A 22555-nucleotide genomic window follows, 5' to 3' on the forward strand; every position below is an offset into this window, starting at 1 on the left:
AAGGACTGAAGGTTCCCTATACAGATGCGACTGAAGCACTGCCCTGGAATTCCAGTGGAGCAGGAGGGAAGAAGCCGGCAACTTCTCAGAGACAATCCCAAGTGTGGCCAAGCCTGGGCTTCTGTTCTCAGGGGAGCGACTTGGCAGAGTGCGTGAGGTCCAGAGAAGAGAGCAGCTCACTGCCAGCGCAGCATGGGGACGCCAGCCTGGGGAAGCCCGGGGGCATTGCTGCCAAGAAGTCTGGGCTGTGAGCTGCCAAGTGTCAGCCCCAGAGCCGTGTGCTGACCCTCGCTGTCTTTGCACAACTTGGGGCGGCCCCCGCCCTCCAAGGAGCTGTCTGCCTGGAGGCCCAAGAGAGGGATGGAGGTGGCCTGAGGTTTTGGCAGTCACACGGTCCTGGTAGCTGGAGCAGGGGACCCCGTTATTTATAGGCTTGCCTCGCAGAACTGAAAGCGTTCATGTCTCTTAACCATAACTACTGCTGAAAACTTTTACTTTTCAGACATCGCTTTTTCCATGGAATGACTTTTCTCCCCAAACACGCCAGATGCATCATGAGAAGTGCTATTTTGACATCAGAGCTCCCAGCAAAGACCCTCTCCACACGCCTGGACTCAACAGTGTCAGTCAGAGGGCACCACGTGGACCAACACAGTGAAATCGGGTGACCGCATGTGGATGGAGGCAAGGTGGTCGGCTGTGGGAGCAGCTGCTCCTCAGACCGCGGCCGCCTCCCTGCCCCCCACGACTCCCGGGCACACGGATGTCAGCCTTTATGTTGTGGGAGGGTCTTTTCTGTGCTGTAATTTTACAGTAAAAGGATGGTCTAACTGCTAGAGAGCTGTGAACGTCCAAAAAATAGTGTAGAAAAACAAAAAAGTGTTAGTGCCATAAAACTGGATTACACTCATTTTATGTGCCATTTCTTTACTTTCAGATTGTTGTTTATGATTTATATAAATGCATTTCGTTGTTCAGTGGATTTATTTTTCTGTCTATGAAAATGGTTTAGTTATCCTGGGTTGGGGCAGAGCGCATATAATTTTTCCCATTTAAAAAAAGTAGAATTGTATTTCTTTTTGATGTGGTTTCAGAAACAAGTTACATTGTTGAACAAAACATATATATGAGATCTATGCCTATGTATTTAATATGGGATATTTAATGACACATATTTAATATTGTATTTAATGTTACACACACACAAAATGTGTGCTTCATGAAGATACAACCTCTCTACAAGGAGTAATTTCTCTAGACATCACTATATGGCAATTCGGGCAAAGATTTTCTGCTACTCTGGGAGGCGGAGGAAGATTAGCACCAGGAAGATTCTATCAAATTTGTTTGGGGAGAATCAAGCTTCCCCATGTCTTGGTGAACCCTGACCCAGTTCCAGAATAAGATTGACAACCCCAGATCTAGACTCAGGTCCTGGATAAACGGACAAGGAGACACAGCCAAATGGTCCAGGCTGGCAGTTCCTTAAAACATGTTCAAATAGCTGGTTATCTTTTTGGGCTATTGCATGTTGTTTGATAAACAATATAATATCTGACTATTCTAAGATCTATGCCAGAATGCAAAAATATCTCATTCAAAGGGATTTATGGGTAATTTCTTTTTTTAATTCCCAAGGTTTTTCTTTTTTTTTTTAAAGATTTTTTTTTCTTTTTTCTCTGCAAAGCCCCCTGGTACATAGTTATATAAATATATATATATATATATTTAGTTACGGGTTCTTCTAGTTGTGGCATGTGGGATGCTGCCTCAACATGGCTTGATGAGCGGTGCAGTGTCTGCGCCCAGGATCCGAATGGATGAAAGCCTGGGCCACTGAAGCGGAGTACACGAACTTAACCACTCGGCTACAGGGCCGGCCCTCCCAAGCTTTTTCTTTTTTAATGCCATATCTTTCTAAGCAATTCCAAGAAAACAATTCCATTTATAATAGCATCCAAAACAATAAAATGCCTAGAAATAAATTCAACCAAAGAGGTGCAAGACTTACATAATAAAAAAATGCCAAACATTGCTGAAAGGAACAAAAACCTGAATAAATGGACATCTCATTTTTATAGATTGGAGGATTTAATATGGTTAAGATAGTGACACTACTCAGTGTGATTCTTATTGTAACAGACTTTGTTGCAGAAATGGAAAAGATGATCCTCAAATTCATATGGGATTACAGGGCTCTGAATAGCCAAAATAATGTTAAAAAATAAGTACAAAGTTGGAGGACTCACATTTTCTGATTTCAGAACTTGCTAAAAAGCTACAATATTCAAAACAGTGTGGTACTGGCATAAGGACAGACCTACAGAACAATGGACTAGGATAGAAAGTCCAGAAATAAATCCTCACATTTATGGCTGATTGATTTTCCACAAGGATCCCAAGACCATTCAATGAGGAAGGAGCAGTGTCTTCAACAAATGTTGTGGGGAAAATGGATTTCACACGCAAAGGAATAAAGTTGACCCCCATCTCACACTATATACAAAAGTCAACTTAAAACAAATCATCAAACTAAATGTAAGAGCTCAAACTATAAAACATTCTCAAAAAAAAACAAGGGGAAATCTTCATGACCTTGGATTCAGCAATGGATTCTTAAATATGACACAAAAGCATGAGCAACAAAAGAAAGATAGTAGGCAAATTGGACAAAATAAAAAACATTTGTGTATCAAGGGACATTATCAAGAAATTAAAATACAGATTACTGAATGGGAGAAAATGTTTACAAATCATAGATCTGATAAGAGTCTGGTGTCCTGAATATATGAAGAACTCTTACAACCCAACAACAGAAAGGCAGAAAACTCAGTTAATAAATGGGCAATGGCTTTGAAAAGACATTTTGCCAGAGAAGACATACAAATGGGCAACAAGTGCATGAAAAGACGCTCAACATCATTAGTCGTCAGGAAAATGCAAATCAAAACCACAGTGAGATACCACTTCATATCCACCAGGATGGTCACAATAAAAAAAATGACAAGTGTTAGCAAGAATGTGGAGAAATTGGAACCTATTGCTGGTGGGGATGTAAAATGAATCAACTCTTGTGGAAAACAGTTGGATGTTTCTTCAAAAAGTTAGACATAGAGATGCTTTATGACCCAGCAATTGCACACCTAGATATGTACCCAAAGGAATTGAAAACAAGAACTCACGCAAATACTAGTAAACGAGTGTTCTTGACAACACTATTTTCAATAGTGAAAAGGTGGAAATAACCGAAATGTCTATCAAAAGATGAATGGATAAACAAAATGCGGCACATACGTATAATGGGATACTATTCAGCCATAATAGGATGAAGCGTCGATACATGCTAAACATGGATGAAGCTAAGTAATATTACGCTAAGAAACCAGACAAAAGGCTTACACATCATATAATTCCATTTATTTGAAATATTTAGAATTAGTATATCTATAGGGACAAAAAGCAGATTGGTGATTCCCAGGGCCTGGGGGCAGGAGTGAACATGACTGTTTAAGGGGTACCGGATTTTCTTTCAAGGTGGAATTAGATAGATGTGATGGTTTCACAACATTGTGAATGCACAAATCACCTCTGGATTTTATACTTTCAAACAGGTAACTTTATGTTATATGAATTTCACCTTAATGAGAAAAATGGGAAACACATGATCACAACTATGGTGCACACCTTGGAAATGAGACGGTCAAACCACTAACTTGAGTGGACCTTAGGACGTGCTGTTTTGTAGCAAAGGCTGATGGTGAACGTGTAGGACACGAGGAGTAGGCTGTGAAGACATCTCTGGGTCTCCCTCCATTCTCACGTGTTTTTTCTCTGTCTTTGGCCCCTACTCCTTCTCGGCCTCCCTGTGCCTCATTCCTGCTAACCCCTGGTGGCGACCCTGGATGGGAAGAAAGAAAGACTTGGGAGTTGAAAATAGACTCGAGTCCTGGCATCCACATTCTGATTTTAGCACTGCTGCCACCAGCCATGGAATAATTTGTGTTCTCTGAGCCTTGCTTTCCTCGTCTAGAGGATGGGACAATAACATCTGCTTCCCTGAGTTTCCCTGAGACCAAGTGAGACAATGTGTGGGATGCACAGAGTAACTCAGTGTGTGTGGTCTCCCCTCCCGACTCTGCTATGCGTGGAAACAAGTCTGGGGTGTGAGTGATGGCGGGATGGAGCCCGGGCACTAGGATGGTCCCCCAGGCCCACCTCTGTCCTCAAAAGATTGCTGGAGACCGGGAAGAGGAAAGGCCTGGAGAATATTTGTGCCTTTGATGCTATTTCTGGACAAGTCCTCTGGGATCTGGCCCCTCAAGTCTCCTCAGCGTGCCCCCCACTTTGCATGCAGCCGGGTCCCATTCCTTGTGCTCATGCTGTGTGACTAGATGTGTCCTTGTCTTTCTCTGTCAGAGACTCTAGACCTGAGATCTCAGGCCACCCCGTCACTGTTCTATAGATGGCAGACAAGGGCACCTGTCTGGCATGGGGTCTACTGCTCTCCTTGTTTCACGAAGGGCTCCCTGATCTTGAAAGGTTGAAAAATCATCATCTTAGGATGTTTCTTGAGATGCCACAGGTTTTAACATGCATGTTCGTGCGTGTGCACCTGTGTGTGTGTAATGAGGGAAGGCTGGGATAGACTTGGATACACATTACATTTTCAATCATGCTCACGTTCAACATTTGTGTCCATCTTACGTATGAGGAAACTGAGGCTCCCCAGAGAGAACAGCTTATTTGAGGTCACACAACCAACACACAGTGGGCCAGCACAGGAATCCCAGATCCTGCTGTGGGTGCCGTGCTGTACGCTTCATCCCACAGAACGGACAAGGGCTGTTCTGGAAACAGCGTGCCGAGAGCAAGGTGCAGGGCCATTTGAAATGTCCTTACGAGGAATTCCATCTTTCAGCCAGCCTGGAATTTGGAAAGCTGCTGCTTTCTGCCAGAACAACCATGCTCTTCTTACTGCAGAATGAAGAAGTGTGAAAATTTTGGAGGAGCGTGTCGTGTTCACTTGGGCAGCACAGGGCTCTGAGCTCCTTGGATGGCTCAGCCACTTACTTGCTGTGTGCCTCTGGGAGAGTTACTTAGCTATTCTGAGCTTCAGTTTCCTCATCTATTATACGGCAGAAATAATATATTCCTCGTGGGGTCATCGCAAGAATGAAATGAAATGAATTGCAATAATAGTAATAAATGAAGCTACAAATTTGGGATGTTTTGGCGTAGGTAGAAGACAAGCAATAACACGGTGGCTTGAAGGAACAGAGAGGTCCATAGAAGACAGTTGAGATACACTCACCCTGTAGGCAGAGAAAAAGAGGCTGTTTGAAAGAAAGTGGTGGAAGGTTCTGGAGAAAGAATAATGGGAAGAGGAAAGTGTGGGAAGAGGGAGGAAGGGCTGGAATTGAAAGCTCCAGTTGGAGTTGACTGGAAATTTGGGAAAACACTCTTCCCCTACAGGAGTCTGGAGATGGGGACGGAGCAAGAAAGGAAACGGGGACAGAAGCTTGTCAGTGGAGAGAAAGGCAAGAGGGTGCCACAGCGAGTCTGTACTCTCCTTGTAAACTGGTAGGAAAGCCCTCAGTGAGGCGGAGAGTTGGGTATACGGATCTGAAGGAGCAAATACCGAGAGGATGAAAATGCTTGTCAGGGGACAGCCTGGGGAGGTTTGACGGCTGAGCTGCAGGGGCTGTCTGTGACAGCTCTGTCCTTGGTGCCCGCAGCCTGAGGTCTAGTCACCCTTCATCGGCATGGCCAGCTCCCTCAGTGAGGTCTCTACTTGGGGTGACATCAAGAGCAGTGAGATAAAGGGCCTTGGCCAAACCATCAAGGTGGTCCCTTTTGGGTTTTGGGCCCACATGCCTGGTCATCAGGCAAAGCCCTCTTACACTGTCGGAATGCTTCGGCAGCCCGGGGTTCGCAGGTTCAGATCCCGGGTGCAGACTTGCACACTGCTCATCCAGCTACACTGTGTCAGCATCTCACATACAAAATAGAGGAAGATGGGCACAGATGTTAGCTCAGGGTCAATCTTCCTCAAGCAAAAAGAGGAAGATGGCAACAGATGTTAGCTCAGGGCCAAAAAGAAAAGAGAAGCAAGAATCAGAACCTCAAAGACAGTTGAAGATTTCAAGATTCATGGCAGGAGGCGCCTACTCACAGGCTTCCAGCATCTGAATTTACTTGGGCAAACAAACTCCCTGCCAGAGGAAAAGCGCATTGGCCTGCCCCAAAGGAAAGCAATTCAGCAGCAGAGACCACACGGTCATTTTTGTCTTGGCTATCACATTGCCATCATTTAATTAGGAAAACTATAAACTCAGATTGAAAATATCTCTGGATGAAAATCCTGAAAGAACTGAAAACAAGCAAGCAGCGTGAAGACTCAAGGACCTCGGTGATCCTGTGAACCGTACCTTCACATTGCTGTGCGTAGGTTAGTTGTGCGTTGGTGCCACTTGTTAACAAGTGGACTTCACAAACAGCCTCCTATCACATAAACTGTTTATAAGACGAAACTCCATAAAAATTTCCGCAGGGATGAAACGAGGCCAAGGAAGCCCAGAGAGTCTCAGGACACAGCGGCTGTCAGAGCACTTTCCCACGCCATCAGACATGGTCCGCCCTGCTTTGCCAGACCCTGGGAGCGACAGACACAAGTAGCATAGCTGTGGGGGGCCTCTGAGCATGAGCGTAAGGAGGGACCCTGGGGAATTAAGTTAGGATCAGCCAGCCTGGGATGGGTGAGGTCAGCCATCACAAACGGTGACCTCCCCAATCAATAAGCTCTGAGACGCTGAAGAGTCTAGGAAACACTCAAATCTTTGAAAAAGATGTCCTGGGCGTAACCTTCTAAAGACATATGTTTTTAAAAGCTTAAATGTGTTCCACTGCAAGTTGATTTGCTAAAAGAAGATGGTGCTATTGGAAAAAGGGGAGTCAACCCTGGAGCCCAGACAAAGGGGCGGTAGAGAATGAGAATCCAGACTCCCTTGCAGGGCAGAGGACTTTGATGAAGCGTGTGAAAATCCAGATGGTTCCATTCTCAGGGGCTGGACAATCATGGTATGACTCTTATCGAGGTTTGATGATTGCAGCTTTTACAATAATAAGGCTGGCTTCCTTGTGTTGATTTCTAATAACCAAGGCAGCTGTGCAACCGGGCTTTGTCTTCTCTGCGTTCTGCCTGAAGCAGTGCCTGGCCACAGACTTGGGCTCAGGTCATTTATTCCAGAGGTGGTTCCAGGAGGCTGCAGCCGCCAGGGAGGTGTAGAGTGAGAGAGGGGACTGAAGTGCACACGGCTGAGGGGTTACGGTGGTGGCATACAAGCTCAAGTTTCCCAGGGCCCTTTTGGGGAATCAGAAGTTCAAAAGGAGTCTGGGGTCTTCATCCACCAACACCAAACCCCCAGAGCTTTTAAGTGCCCCTTAACTCCGGACTGCGCTCAGCTGTGGGCGGAGCACAGAGAGGGAAGCCATGAAGTAGAAAATGTGAGACAGTCTGCACTTGAGGTGGGAAGCCGTCAGAGAGGGATGGAAGTGTCCACGTGGCTGCGGCTCTCATTGAAGCTGGTCGGAGGGGTTGCAGCCCAGGAATGAGGAACATCCACTGCGGGCTCCCTGGGTAGGTTTTCCTGCAAAGGGAGACAGCACCGCCTCGGTGTCCCGTCCCTGGGCATGGCAAAGTAAATCTGTGATTTACACCCTCGTTTATAAGCAGTTCTCCTCCAACAGTGGTCAGTTCTCCACTAAAGAGCTCGGAGTGGACACAGAACTCAACGATGTGGTCAGGGACGAGAGTGTGCTCTGGTGTCTAAGTTGCATTTCTGCCACTTCCATCTAAAAGGGCTGGAGTCTAACACACTCAGCTTAGAAGAATCTTCTGAGAGACTCGCCATTTTGAGTTCAAAACAGCATTTCTTATTATGCCTTGGAATTCCCTGGAGCACATGGAATCTGGTTTGGAAAAGGATTTCCCCCATTTCTGAACAAGGCCTTGCATCATTTCTGGAGGAACGTTGACACCCACAATAAGGGAACAGGAGTTGATTTCAGGTGCGAGAAGAGATGTCACAAACGTGCGTGTGTTCCACATCAAAGGCTGTATTCTTCTTCTCTCTTCTTTCCTCATGCCAAACTCCAACCTCTATATGGGACATCACTGCCTTTGCAGTATAAGGATATGAGGGATTTTGTTTAAACAGATTTGACTGATTCTAAGAAAAAAAAGGGATTTCAAGGGCTTTTGCGAAACTGAGTGAAACTTGGCAAATATTTGGAGTTAGAGTCCCCGTGGTCCTCCCACTCTTCCATCTGTGTGTGTTCCTTCTGCAGACTTCTCTTCTCTCCTCTGCAGTAGCATCTTTCTCAGAAGCTCCTCTCTGGCACAGCCCTGCAGGTCAGTCCTTCCTGGGCTGAAGCAGGAGCAGAGATACGTCAGCCTCGCGCTTCTCTTTGTACAGAGGCCAACGAAAATGAGATTAGCAGAGGACCCCTTAGATCTGGAGATGGGAATGTCAGTGGCATCTTAGGAGAGAGCATTTCCAGTGGAGCGCCAAGAGTGGAAGCCCATGCCTGGGAGCTGAGGGAAGAGGATAGAACAGACATGGGGTGGTCAAGGTGGACCACCTGCTTTCAGTAAGTTTAGTTGTGGAAGGAAGAAGAAAAATAGGATGGTTTCTTGGGAAACGAAAGTATCAAGCCCATCATACATGAAGATGGGGCAATGAGAAGGGATTGGAGAGAGGATGGCCTGAAGAAGTAGCGAATGGGGGGAGGAGAAACACTCCTCTGACTCAGAACTGGTGAGCAAGAGTCAGTCATCGGCTTGTGTTCTGGGAAAAATGGAGGTTCTTCTTTTGAGCCTAGAGATGAAAAGACAGCCTGGGACCATAGGCAGAGAAAACTTGTTGAAACTAAGGAAGGCAATGCAATGACTTTCCCAGACATGGGAATCCCCAGGCAAGGCAGACACAATCCAGCCTGCAGCATCGTCCAGCTGGGACAGGGGTAATATCTTCGTGATCTCGTCTTGGCATTAGGTAAGAGGGCTGGAGGGCTGGGTAAATCTACTCTTAAAATAAAATCAGGTACAGAAGGAGGCTCCAGCTGGGTCTTCAAAACGAATAAGAAGTTGGGTACCAGAGACAGCCAGGGAGGTAGGTTTGAGATCTCGTAACTTCTCTGCCTCCTCTTCTTGCTGCCTCTCCACTTTCCTGTTATTCGCTGTGTTCAGCAGTAAAATGATGAAAAGGAAATTGCTACCAAAATACTTTCCAGATGGAGTAAAACTACACATAAAACACGATTCTATTACAAAAAGAAAAAACTAGAGATTTTGATACCTTATTTTCTCACTTAATTCTAATAACAAATGAACTGGTCCCAGCAGGCAGAGTTACCCTTTTCTGCAAATGAAGACTCTAAACGGAGGCGGTGAGTGAGCTGTGTAAGTTCATAGAGCAAATACATGACGGAACCAGGATCCTTAATTTTGATCTGTGATGTAGGCTATTATTTTATAATCATTTTTTTTAATCATCCATGCATGAACAAAAGTTAACTTTTGTAAAAGGCAGATACTGTTTTGTAATAAGAAACACAGATTTTGGGACACAAATTGCAGCTCTATCGTTTCCTAGCTGTGTGACTCTGGCAAATCGCTCAGCCGCCAGACATGCACTTTTGTCACCTGTAAAATGCAGAAGACCATCTGCAGGCCGGCAGAGACGCTCTGAGACACTCTGAGCATTTGGTGGGACGCGCACATTGCTTCTCTCTCCATCTCTCACCGGATCTCACTTCACATAGTCAAACTCCGTGTTCACCGATTGTTATTGGGGCCGTATTGTGGCTTCAGAGATCCCACTTGATTTTCTACAGCCAGGATGTGTAAGCTTTAAGCTTTGCTGTTTGTTTTCCCTCCTGAGACCCACTGCAGGGACTGTCATCACTTTTTTGAGCTTATTTTGTGTTTGGATTTCCCTGTAGTTTAATAAACTACAAGTTTTGTATATTTTAATAACACTAAGTTATGCAGAATTAATCTTTTCAAAGTAATTGTATATTTTCTTAGTTTTAAAATAGAAGCCATCTTCAACATTCTAAGTCCAGAATTCTTATTCAAGAAAAGCTCAAAAACCAGAAATAGCTATTACATTACTTGCCAATACATGACTTAAAAAAATATTTCTATGAAAAAAGAATCAGCACATCATTTGTGGTTCTCTTGATGGCCAGTGAGAATATATCTAGTTTTTACTTTATTATGAAATGGAAAGTTTCAACATTTACCTTAAACGAGTATCATGAACTTCGTCAGACACCAAGATTCCAAGTTGCCCAGAAAAGTTCAATTATGATGACCCAAGATAGGAAGAACCCAGATTCCTGGGACCGATTGCCTCTGGCTGCACACGAAGTTCCCCACAAGCATACCAGACACTTGCCTTTTCTAAGCCTAGTGATGTGGGAGCAAGAACTGACCCACTGGGGATGGGCTGCGAGACATTCATGACTGTGGTCAGGGACAATGCATACTCACGGGCCTGATGAGACTGGGCAGGATAAGGATTGCCAAACTCCCCAAAAATGTATGCATCTGCACTCCAGGGCTTGGGAAGCTGAAGAAGGGCTGACCCAAGATTTGACCTCAGCTTGTCCCAAGAAAGCCTTACTCTGTGTGTGTGAGTGTGGGGGGCATGGACTTATGAAGATAAACTAACAGAGGAGAAACAAGCACATGGGTCTTAGGGAATCTTCTGATCTCAAATAATAAACTGAAAGGCATTCGTTCATTTGCTGGACCATTCAGCAATGTTGTCCTGAATGTTGTCCCAGAGACTCTTTTGTATAAATGTATCCCAACATCAGACAAACATTTGGTAACATTTGGTAACTACAAGGACAAGCCAGGAGACGATGCCGTGGAAGGGCTTTGATACCCAAAAACTGTCCTGCAAATTTGTTGTTAACAATAGACATGTTCATGCATCTGTGTTTGCCCAGGACCACCAGAGTCTCATCTGCTGCGTATCAAGCATATTTTGATCCTCCAGAAAAATTCAGATGCTAATGCACAGAGTGTAGAAAGAGTCAGTTGATTCCACCTGAGAAATGACTACACTTAGCAGTTTACCTAGAATTTCACATCCAGATGCTTGATCCCCCAAAACAATCCCCACCCCCCGCTCTCTTCAGCCTGGATGAGTCGATGTTACCAGCATGGGCCGCTGCAGGTCCACCCTACCCAGATCTAGGGCCTGACTTCAGGGATGTGGCTCCTTGGCCTGTGCCTACTGGGCCCTCCAGAGGCTGAGGAGTCTCGATCTCCCTTGGGCCCCACCATGGTGCCCCGTTCTGTAACCAAAGGGGTTTCCTCAGAGGCCGACAGTCAGTTCCTACTTCCCTCCAGCTCCTTGCTGAGAGCTGAGCCCTGCCCTGAATGTCAGTCCATTGCCTGAAGACCCCATTCTGCCTGTGACTTGGGTGGTCTCTCACCTGGGGCCCTGGACTCCATGCCCCTAGACCTGTGGATCTTTCTATTCTGCAGACCATCCTGGAGCCGAGGGCCGCTCCAGCGGGACTCCCCGTGCACTCACTGCTCCTGGAGACCCCTGAAAAGACCCCAGCCTCCTCACAGCTTTGGTGTGGACAGGAGGCTGGGGAGGAATTCCCTTCATGTTACAGCTGAAGGAGACTGAACTGCATAAGCATGAGGGAATCCTTTCCAGAACCAGAATTCCCAGTCCCAGGGCTCTTCCCGCCACAGCCAAAATATCAGCTGGAAATCCTTCTGACGATGAACTGGACAAACATAAGTACCTGGCAGGAAACAAAGCAAGTGTTAAAACAAAACCCCGACATTCCTAAGTCCTTCTTTCTTCATGTTTTAATTATCAAGATGTCTTCTCAAACTCATTAATGTTTTCATACATTACCTTCATACACATTCATATATTACATTGTCTACATATGTGCCTGTTCTCTTTATGGTAGTCCATTAAACTAAATTCATTGCTATCTTCCTGAAAACAAACTGAATCTTAGGCAGAAAAAAGCAATTTGGTCCACTTTTGATTCCAAATGTGCTCTGAATTCTTTCAGATGATGATAGATTTAATGCCATATATGGAAATTTTTATGTTATTTGAAACAACTAGATTTTGTTTTTCTTTCAAATAGACCCTTTGGAATAAAGGACAGTGTCTTTATAAAATATTTGTGGGTTAACATGTTTTCCGGATATGGGAGCAATATTTACTGCTATAAATTATTTCCTCACCCACTCTAAACACACACAAGCAGACACCTTTGCACACACACATTTACACACACATTAGAGGAAAACCGCACAATCATCAATGCAAGTTTATAAACATGCCAGTTTTCAGACAGGAGGCTGTCTTGGAATAGACTAGGATGTCTTCTCATTTTAAAAACACAAACCACACAAGTAAATGGGAAAAGAAATGAGTCTTGCGTTTCTGAGAGGAGCAGGACTGCTAACTGATATGTAGAGAGAAATTTATACAGTCTAGCTGTTAAAAGCAAGAACCAATGAACTTAATAGCTTCTTTGGTCCCTGAATGTTTTTCCAAACTTGGGCAAGGGCCTATGGCGCACGCCAGAGAAGAGCTCCCTGGGGGAATAGATGTATTATGTATGGACTTGTTTGTGTAAAATAAGTGTGACTGCTAGTATTCAGATTTTGATAAATAGAAAAATCCCTTCCCTGTTTCCTCTGCATTTTTTTGTAGAGCTAAACACACTAAATGAAACAGTGAAACAACGTGAAAACAGTTGATGGATGGTAGCAAAGCAATATTCCTGTAAATGTAACACTTTGCTACATATTTGCACTCATGTGTCGTATTTTCTTATTGCTCTATTGATAAAGCACTAATGATTGCAGATGTCACCGGTAGGAAAAATTATGTATATAATTTGTCCACTCACATCACTTAACTATTATATCGACAGACTAGAATAAAAAGACTGCCACTAAAACGGATTATATCAATACTGAGTCCACTGAGATGGGTGTAAAGTTTTCAGATTAGTTTTCTATAAACAAAACTTGTGGTGTCATTTCAAGTCTATTTTACCTCAACAAATGAATGAAATATTCACTACATCGTGCTGAAACTGTTTGCTTGCGATCCTTTTCCTTCACTAGATGGAAATTCATCAGGAGCAAGGAGTATATTTCACATGTTTATGCATGCACAGATAGCAGGAGTGAAAGCCGCTCCAGGAACCTTAAGAAAACAGGTTTGGTTGAAAAGATACATGTGCCATCGGGTTCCAGGGCATGCTGCACAGCAGAGGTCTCAGGAGGGAGACCCAGGGGGAGTCAGGTCTTCTGGGGCCCCACCTGCCCTGAACAGAATGTGATGCGCCACTCGACTTCAAATTCTTAAAACAGAGACCATCCTTTCTAGAAGAGCTCTAACAGGCTGCAATCGTGTGGTGCGTGCCCGTGTTTTCCGTAAAGCAAGAGGAAAGACTAAACTTCTCTTGGTTTTTGACTCACATTATTAGATGCCTGAATGGAAATTGAGTTCAAATGCACACTCTGCATATAACGAATATATATATATATATATTTTTTTTAAATAAAGTCCAGCACTTCCCTGAGAGATGAGAAGGTGGAGGAGGAGCGACCAGGAGAGTGTGTGAACTCATCTGCTCGTATCTGCGGCCGCTTTCCTAGTCCACTGAGCCTTGGCTGAAGGGCAGGGCAGGAGGCTGCACAGACCTGTCCTTTCGGACTCGTGGTCAGGAAGCTTCTCTACGAAGCTGCAGTGTACTGGATGGACTCACAGGCGTCTCTGATGTAACTCTCAGCGGCTGCCAGGTGTGCGTAACACACTTACTGACTGCACCTCTTAGATAAGAAATCCAGATTTCCTCCAGCAACTGCATGGGAGAAATCTAGCTAAAAAGGGTCAAATATTTTGACAGTCAACCTCGCTCAGTGCTATGTCATCAATGACATTATGATGCAAACACATAGGAGAAAGAAAGGCATCAAGGGTTAGCAACAAATTTACCAAATTCCAAATATTTTATATCCAATGGCAAAGATGTCTGAGTTTAACACAGCAACTCGAGAGGGTGTGAAGAGGCTGTTACCATATCTGTGTCCCTCATTTGGAAGGCATCGAGGCCGGGTTGAGCACAGAGCAGTCCTTGTCATGGAAGACTAGGCACCATCTAGAGAGCACAGACACCCTGACGTTAGCTCCAGCTTCTGGAACACCAGCAAACCCAACCCCACTGCAGCGGGTCATGTAACATACACTCTGCTGAGTAAGAGCGCTGTAAAACCAGAGCAATAAAATAGAGGGAGCTCTGCAAAAGGAGGCAACAAGCCACAGAGCAATATTTCACCCTCAGCTACCGCCACGGGCCCTCTCGGCGAGAGCACAGGATAATCACTTGCAGGCGTCTCAAGTTCCAGCAGTGCTGGGGCCGGCGCGCTTCTGCTCCACACATCAGAGACTGGCTGTTAATCTTTCGTCGTTAATGTCTCTTTGTCCTCAACGATAAAAACAGAGCGTCTGCCTTTCTGTATAAACTACGCTAAAACACCAATATGAGACTTTCCTGGAGAGGTACACCTAACGAAAACCCATAAATATCTGTTTCTGAACATCTAGAATGGAAAAAGGAGGACTGTTCCAGGAGTATTGCAGAATCTTTATGTCGCCTTAATTGCGGCGATGTGTGCTCCGTGTAACGTTTCCAAGGGCCAGAAACCACTGGGAAACCCTGAACTTTCTCCCTTCTGGCTACATAATGTGCGTCCTGTTCTGAATCAGCATCTCCAAGAAAGACCTGTGAGTGGGTGCTCAGTAAAGATGGGTTTCTTGCCTTCTTTGCCTTTCGTTAGTTTAACATATAATTGCTAAGTGTGAGTAAACGACTCACACTGGCCATCCGAGCCTCTTGTTTAAAACCCCAGGATTATTGTGAAATGTGTCATTGCCCGACTCCATGTGACAGTGCTTTTTATGAGGAAAAGTCTCCAAGGGCATCTTCCTTGGCACCATGCTTTCTTGTAATCTAGGACACCTGTGGGTAACGTTGGTGGGGCCTCCGACAAACCTTCTCCTTGGCCACTGTCCGTAGCCTGAGGGACCCAGTGCCAACCAACCGCAGATGGAAAATCGGCCCCTTTTCCCTCATCTCCCCTCACACCCATCACCCGGCCAGTCAGTTCTGCCTCCTGGTAAACCCGGGTCCTTTCCGTCCTTTATCCTCATGGCCCATCCTTGATGTCCAGACTCCCAACTTTCAAGCTGGCTTCCCTCCATTCTCTGTCTAATAGCCGGAGATATTTTTTTGAAAATAGAACTCTGAGCTGATTTCTTACTGGCTTAAAACCCCTTCACGACTTTCTGTTGATCTCCAGCTGAAATTCCAAACCTTCATGTGACTTAGAGACGGCCGAGATCCTCCAACGTCCCTCCAGCTTTGCTCTCCCACGTGCCTCCCTCACCCCTGCTCCCTGCAGCCTGACCTCCCTGGCCTCTCTCATCTTGAACAGGTCCAGAGACTTCTGCCTCCGTCCCTCTTCCACTGAGCTTTCCTCTGCCTGGGCTGCTCTCGCCCTTTGGTCTTGTTACCATGTCAGGGAGCCATAGTGGAGGCTAGCGAGGTGCCCACCTGATGGTTGGATCCTCTTCCTGGGTGCTGTTAGGGGGTCAGGCTGCCCCATGGGCAGCCCACCTGACCTATGAAGAGGTTTTGTGCCCCCGAGGCAAGGTTAGCTCTAGTTACGTGCTCTCATGGTCATCTGTATTTTATTTTCCTTCACGGCATTTAGTTAATATATCAGTTCAACAGCGATTTAAGAAATTATCTTTTCTCCCGCTATGTGGCTAATGTCTAATGCAGCATCTGGAACAAAGCGAGTGGTTAATAAATATCTGTCAACATCATGGAACCATAGCCGTTTAGAGCCTGGTTGGTACCAGGCACTGTTCGGCTGTGACGAGAGTGAACTGAAGACCTGTCTGCAGAGGTGTAACTTCTACCTGGAGAGTTCTGAGCATCCTCTTTATGTCCGATGGCTCTGGAGCTCTGATGTTTTTGCTTCCAATGCTCTTATAGACTAAATGTTTGTATCCCCCAAATTCCTGTGTTGCGATCCTAACACCCAATGTGACGATCTCGGGAGGCAGGCCTTTGGCAAGTGACTAGTTCATGAGGGTGGATCCCCCATGAATGAGATTAGTGCCTTTATAACCCCAGAGATCTCCCTCACCCCTTCAAACGTATGAGGACACAGGGAGAAGACGGCCGTCTGCAACCCAGAGAAAGGCTCTCATGAGAACCTGACTGTTCTGGCACCCTGATCTCAGACTTCCAGCCTCCAACACCGTGAGAAACAAATGTCTGTTGCTTATTAGTTACTCAATCTGTGGTATTCTGTTATAGCAGCCCAAATGGATGAAGACCAATGGCTTTATTTATCTTCAGAAGGTGGTATATTATAGATAGATGAAAGGTAGAGAGATAGATGGAGAGATAGATAGATGATATATAGATAGACAGCTGATAGATTATAGATAGATAGTTATAGATATTGATAGATAGATGATGATAGACAATTATAGATAGATAAATGATAGTTATATATAGATGATAGATATTGATAGATAGTTATAGATAGATATAGATAGATGATAGATGACAGCTATAGATATTGATAGATTATTATAGATAAAGATAGATGATAGTTATAGATACAGATAGATTTTTGATATAGATATTGATAGTTATAGAGATACATGGATAGATAGACATAGATGATAGAGGATAAATGATAGATGATAGAGTTCATTCGTTTGTCTTGGCAGAGACCCTAAGTTCTCTCCCTGGCACAGTCGACATCTGCAACTTCTCACCATCCTTGTCTGACTTTGCTCAGGATTTGTGTCATCTGACACTCCCGCCTTCTCACATTCTATGCATGCTGACCCAGAGAAGGAATTCCACTTTTCCCATAATTCCTACACCCCACCCAACCCATCCCCTCCCCACTGGAGAACAATCAGTCATCAAACACACACGCAGAAGCAAACAAATAGGAAATCAGTAAGGAGACCCTCCTGAAAGCAGCAGGCTGCACTGGAGTTGTGGGGACACACATGGTGGCAAACAGCAGACTCAAGTTCAGCATCAGATGCTCTTGTTCCTGAGTCCTCTGACCAGCCCTCAGGCCCTCCTTTCCTCTCCTCTCTCGTTTGTTCTTCTTCCTGTTCCTTCTACTTCAATTCTGAACTGCTTGGCTGTCTCTTTGCTTCCTTGTCCCTGGCCAGTTCTTGCTGGTCACCTTCCTCCTTGAGCTGCTCATATAGGGGTCTTCCTAAACCTAGTTTTCTCCTAAGACTCCCAGGTAACAATTATTAAATACCTTTTCTGATGATATGCAATATACAAACAAATGCCAAAAGAACATGGCACAGGAAATTACTTACTTACTTACTTACTACACCCAAGATGAATGCAAGATGCTCATTTAATCCATCATTCTTTGTTGAGTACCAAACATCATTTTAGTTTTATGCCAGATGTTGCTGGCGTACAAGAAGAGAAAGCTGAATCTCTGCTCTAAGAAGCTGAACATCTAGCTGGGCAGCCCAAGATAAACACAGGAAGCAGCACATACCAATCGTGATACGATGTCATTGTGTGCTCCAGACTCTATGTGGTGTCAGAGCTCAGAGTGGGGGAAGGCGAGGGCTGGGTCTCTGTGTGGACACAGCACAAATGGCAGATCACAGCATTTGGGACACTTCCCGGAGCTTGTCAAAGGGCACCAGAATCAAGTTGATTTCTATGACGCTAGGGACGTAGTGGGTCTTGTCATTGGAAAGAGGAGGATTAACAGTTCACTGGTGTCATTATTTGTCCCTCTGTCTTGCCGTGGTGTTGCCATCACTTTGGGCTGACTTCCTGGATTATTGCAAAGTGGCCCCAGCACAGACGGGCCTCACGTTTACGCGGTCATATCCAGAAACAGAGTGAGGTATCTGAAACCCAGAGAAAATCTAATCGGTATTGGCTAGGCCAATGACAGAGACATAATCATCACCAGTTATTGGAACAGAGACATGATAACATCAAGAATGACCAGCTAGGTATCAAGTTTCAAGTAGTCACTGAAAGGAGAGAACCATAAGGTATCATCATGGTCACAAGAGTGGGAGGAAACGCTGAAGAAGGAGGAGATTGGAGCGGCTGCAACCTGGAAACCTGGAGGAGGCCACGCCTTGAAAAGGAAGGACAGATCCATCGGCATCGGCATCTCTGGGCTGGAGCAGGAGCAGGGACGGGGCCTCTGTTTGACTGGTGTCCCAGAGGAAGGTGTGATGAAACCAACTCTGGAAAGAAGCTGCCGCTTTTGGGGTGTTGGGGTGGGACCCGCTCTTGGGAAGTGCAGCCCACTGGAGCAACCGTGGAAAAACGTGGCCCTCTCCTTCCAGCCTGGGTCTCCCTCCATAGCCCCTCAGGTCGGCCCCAAACAGGCTCCAGCTGGAGAGGCAGATTGCAGCTCCTATAGTTCCAACGCCAACATCACGGCATCTACACCAACTAAGCGTTGGCCTAGTTGAAATGGAAATCAAGTCATTGGGGTTGCTTGGTAGTTACCAAGCTCTGCCATGGAAGCCAGTCCGAAATTGCCACTCCACACAGTGACAGACTCTCTCATTCTGTTTGGGAGCGGCCAAGTCTCTATCCTGCTGAAGTGACAACCCTCCATATCCCCTTCATCTCACATTGTGCCCCCCTACTTTCCGATAAGATGAAGCAGTCTTTGGCATCCGCAATAGAGAGAACAGAAGCCACAGTGGAACCACCTGGCCCTCCCGGGCCCGCAGGATCAGTGGTAGAGTCCTGTCTGTCCTGTCTGCCTTGGGTCTCCACGTGGCCACCTTCCATGCCCTGAGCACATCCTGTGACTGCAATTTGAGCAGCTCTCACTCCCTATAGGAGCCTCTCACCACCGTCCACAGGACAGGCAATCAGATGCGGGCCAATTAGTAAGAGTTTGAGAAAAGAGAAAACAACAGTAAGGAGAGTGGTGAGTTTCTCTGACTTACCTGGTAGGACAAGACGACTGAGATGTTGGGCCGAGCAGTGCTGGAGGGGTGTCATAAATAACAGACGGGAGAATCACCACGGAGGGCATCAGGAGATGATTTGTTCTGGTGACAGAGAGGAGAATTAGTGAGAATGAGGTCCAGCAGAAGAAAATTCGAAAGGGGCTGGCACTCACAAAGACTTGTGGACCGTTGAGTATTTATCTTGATATTTAACAAAAGAAGCAAAGGAAAAATAAAAGTGGTCAGGCAATTGACTGAATGATCTGTTAGGGTTGGATTTTCCATCTCTCGTGTCCCTGAAGAAGCTGGAAAGAGTCTACTCTCAGGGCTCCAGTTCTTGGCAGGAGCTTAGTATCCTGATCCATCGCTAGAAGTTGTTTCTGTTGAATGATATCCCAGAACTATTAATTCTGAGAGCTTGAAAATCACTTAAAGTATGTCTTCAGAAGAATATTAAAGGCTTATATCCACAGGAAGAATCTGGGCTGCATTTACACGTGATTCCACCCTGTTACGGAGGAGTATTTGCATTTTAGTTGGTATTTGCTGAGTAGAAATGACATTTTATAGCTTGCAAGAGGGAAGGATGGAGAATGGAATCAATGAGATATTTCAACTTTTCTGTGATTCCCTGTGAAACTTTCCCTCAAAATTTTGCTGTGAGTCTCTGTAAGCTTTCCTGGGAAAATAAAATTAGTACTTAAGGTATATGCATAAATTAATCTATAAGTAGATACTCGCAAAGCCTAGAGGGAAACATTGCTCCAGGCACATGCTCCAGGAACATGGTGTGAAACAAAAGGAAAGGCATCAAGGTAGAAGGAAAGACAGACTCCATTTTCAAGAAATAGCCTTTACTTGGTTAAGGGAGACCTTCCAGAGCCTAAACTGATTTGCCCAGTGTTAGTAGGGTGGCTAAGATAAAAGATAATGGATACAGGAGGTCATAAATCCTAGGCTTTTCTCATTGCAAGGTGACTAAGCACAATTTAAAAGGTTTAGCATTAGGAGGAGTTAAAAGATTGATTTGAATGAAAGAAAATGTCCTCAACAGCATTTCCCAAGATGGGTTCTTTCACATCAATTATGTGATTCTTTTGCAGGAAGTTCTTGATTATTGATCTATGTTACATTTAGTATTCGTGAGTTTTATTCTTATGGGATAACGTTATATCCCATTAGATCGACGCTGACCTTTCTAGACGTCTTCACTGACCAGGAACTGTGGAAGGGGTTCTCTCGCTCCTCATCCATGCACAACGGCGGCAGCTGTAGCATCATGCTGCAGGACCTTGTGGAAAGGTGAGAAAGCTTAGCTCTCTGAAACATACACCTCCTGAGCAGCATGCGGTCTTGTCTTGGTTCGGGCTGGGTTTCTGGAATGAAGCAGCTCTCACGTGTAAGTGCCACACACAGGAGCATTGGGTCCTGAATGTCATGTCAGGAATCCCTGTTAAGAATGCTGATGACAAGAATCCTAGAAATTGGGAATAATTTTGAGAGATCTCGTCAAGATGGCAGTGTAAGCAGACTCTGAACTCATCTCCTCACATGACCAGTTTACAACTATCTTTGAAAAAATTATCCTGGAGAGAAAACTGAAAACTGGATAAAAAGAACCCCCATAACAAGGGACAGTCCTGATGAAGGCAGAAGAGGCAGAAATTCCTGCTGGAGAGGAAAAAAGCCATCTTTGGGAGCAGCAGAGCTTCTCAGCTGGCCAGGCAGGAGCCACCCTGAGGTACGCAGCCCTCCCTGAAGGAGTGAGGTCCGGAGCAGGGGCAATACTGCTGTAAGCATCCTTCAGACTCAGCCCAACTGAGACGGGGGTCTTACTGTCTGGCTTTGCTGGCTATTAGCTGCAGCGAGGACACCCCAGAAAAGCTATCGGCCGAAAAGACACGGGTCTTAAAAGGGCCCATGCACAAACTCACTCATTGCAGCAAACTAAAATCACCAGAGAGAAGGCTGACAGTCCTTTGGTGAAATGAGACTCACCTGGGTGGGCTCTGGTGAGAGGAGGGACCTCTCTGGAGACTAAGACATTGGTGGGGGCCATTGTTCTGAGCTGGTCCAGGCATGCTGACACAGACCCCGGTGGGCGCCATTGAGGTTTTTCCCTTGGCCTGTTAGCCCAGGGGTGTGCCATGCCCACTAGAGCGCAGATTTAATCCAGTTCAGCCAGGGCAGGCAACCCACCCTAGGGACTGGCCCTACCTAACAGCAAGCCCTCAGGCTACTTTTCAGCCTGCATTGACTGGGTACCTTGGTCCTCTACAGGCAGCCAAGCGTGTCTGCCTCTGTGGGGCAGGACCTGTGTGAGGACCAGGAGAACTGTGGGGGCCATTGGTGAAGAGGTTGGGGCCTCTGCAGTGTGGCATCGGGGTATGCTCCAGGGGGTTGGGAAGTGTGCACAGACCAGGACTCTGTTGATGTGTATGTGGTCCTGTCAGGGGTGAGGCTTATCAGTGGCAGAAGACCAGTGCTTCACAAATAGCCATAGAAAGGATCAGCCCCACCTTCCAAAGCCTGAAACAATTGAGTGCTCCCTGAGCCTAGGACCAGCCCCATTCAGCTGCACTCCTAAGAGAACTGACAACAGCCTTGCAGGCCTGAGGCCTATAGCAACTGTAAGCCCCTGACCCGGGCAACCAGCTACACTGGGTGCCAACCCAATTAACAGGAAAACTGCAATAGGAGTGTGCTGATAGACTTTGTAGCCAATGGTGCTGAGGCTCCCTAAACAGGATTTACAAACAGCTGCCCAGGGAAGGAAAAACTAGACTCCCTGGGTACCTGCAGTGGGATCAACCCTGCCACAGCAGAAGGATGCAAGTAGCCCACAAAGGGGTCACTCCTGATTCTTATGGACTGCTGACAAGAGGGAAGCACACTGCTGGGCCTCATAAGGCATCTCATACATATGGCCACTTCTCCAAGATCAGGAGACATAGTCAACTCACCTAATACATAGAAATGAGCACAGAGAAAGAGGCATAATGAGAAGACAAAGGAATACTTGCCAAGCAAGGGAACAGGATAAAACCCCAGAAAAAGGACTAAATGAAACAGAAACAAGTGACCTACTCAACAAAGAGTTCAAACAAAATATCATGAGGATGCTCACAGATTTTGGGAGAAGACTGGATGAACACAGTGAGCTCATCAGCAAAGAACTGGAAAATATAAGAAAAAAAGCAATCAGAAATGAAGAATACAATACTGGAAATGAAAAATTCACTAGCGAGACTCAGTAGCTAAGTAGAGGATGCAGAAGAATGGATCAGCGGGCTAGACGAAAGACTAGAGGAAATCACCCAAGCAGAACAGAAAAAAGAAAAAAGAATTAGACAGAATGAGAACAGTATAAGGGAACTCTGGGACAATAACAAGCATGCTAATATTTGGATGATAGGCGTCCCAGA

The 22555-nt window shown here is 45.6% G+C and overlaps 1 long non-coding RNA gene across 1 annotated transcript; it reads left to right on the forward strand.

Annotated features, from left to right (window-relative positions):
• The first annotated feature begins 8829 nt into the window (after positions 1–8829).
• On the forward strand, positions 8830–22338 carry LOC139080721 (uncharacterized). Its single transcript, XR_011535443.1, has 2 exons — positions 8830–9053; positions 20313–22338. It is a non-coding gene; the product is annotated as an uncharacterized lncRNA (long non-coding RNA).
• Positions 22339–22555: the final 217 nt, after the last annotated feature.

Source organism: Equus przewalskii, chromosome 32 (genome assembly GCF_037783145.1).
Source record: "Equus przewalskii isolate Varuska chromosome 32, EquPr2, whole genome shotgun sequence".
Taxonomy (NCBI): Eukaryota; Metazoa; Chordata; class Mammalia; order Perissodactyla; family Equidae; genus Equus; species Equus przewalskii.